The sequence below is a fragment of the Tamandua tetradactyla genome, chromosome 5 (genome assembly GCF_023851605.1).
Source record: "Tamandua tetradactyla isolate mTamTet1 chromosome 5, mTamTet1.pri, whole genome shotgun sequence".
NCBI lineage: Eukaryota > Metazoa > Chordata > Mammalia > Pilosa > Myrmecophagidae > Tamandua > Tamandua tetradactyla.
Window position 1 is genome coordinate 104,430,282 of NC_135331.1, and position 1,214 is coordinate 104,431,495.

At 32.3% G+C, this 1,214-nt stretch overlaps 1 protein-coding gene across 4 annotated transcripts in view; it reads right to left on the bottom strand.

Moving 5' to 3' along the window:
- The window catches only part of CYP39A1 (cytochrome P450 family 39 subfamily A member 1), a 198,767-nt gene that overhangs the window by 84,947 nt on the left and 112,606 nt on the right, over nucleotides 1-1,214 (bottom strand). The gene's annotated exons all lie outside the window — the stretch shown is intronic.

A 1,214-nucleotide genomic window follows, 5' to 3' on the forward strand; every position in this document is an offset into this window, starting at 1 on the left:
TGATATATGCAACAACACGGACATCATATTGAATGAAATAAACAACATGATGGATAAATATTGTATGATTTTCCTGACATGAAATAATTAGAATAAGCAAATTCATAGAGTCAGAAACTAGAGCTCAGGTCACCAGGGGCTGGAGTAAGGGTAGGGAAGAAGGAATTCATGCTTACTTGGTACAGAGCTTCTATGTGGGGTGAAGGATAAGTTTTGGTAAGGGATGGTGGTGATGGTAGTACAACATTGTGAATTTAATTAATACCACTGAATTATATATCTGAATGTGGATAAAAGGGGGAATTCTGGGCTGTATATATATATATATATATACCCAGAATAAAAACCTAAAAAAAACAATAACATAGGCTTGTACAACACAAACAGCGAATGCTATGCAAACTATGGACTACAGTTAATAGTACAATTATAATAATACTGTCTCATCAGTTGGGACACAGATAACATACTAATACAAAAGTTAATAATGGGGACAGGAAAATGGAAATTCTATTTTCTCCATGACTTTTCTGTAAACCTACAACTTCTCTATTCTTACATTTAAAAATGAATAGGTTATTCATTTCCTGAATCATGCACCCGCCCCCCCCAAAAGAATATGTGAACAAAGATCTGTTCTCTAAGGTTGACAGACATTATATGTTTAAAAACAACATCTACTTACAATTACTAATCTGAGTGTGCAGTGAAAATGGAGCTCACCTGTCACCATCAAATGAGAACATTATCTAAAAATATAGCGCCCTATATATCTGTAAAGTCTAATGTTGCAAGCAATATTTTTTTACAATAGCTTGGTGCTAACTCTGATCTGGATACTAATTTATTATGCATTTTCTTATATCGAAGTTAAATTACCTTTCTGTTTTTCTTGCTTACTGCAAGCAGTTAGTTAATATTCATTCACTTAAAAATGCTTATGCCAAAGTAACTTACATTTAAAAAGTAATGTCTATTTCCAAAAAGAAAAACTGCTAATAGTTTTGTATTTCATTATAAAAATCTATTTCTTTTGCCAAACTTTGCATAGGACATAATTGTTGATTGTTAATAAAGGGATTCATAAATGACATTAAAATGCAGGTAACAATTATGTTCCCTGCTTTCTATTATTGCACTTGAGAGCCAAATGAAAGAAAGTAAAAAAGAAAACATTATTCTTTCGGGAAACCCCACCTTCCACAGCCACATAC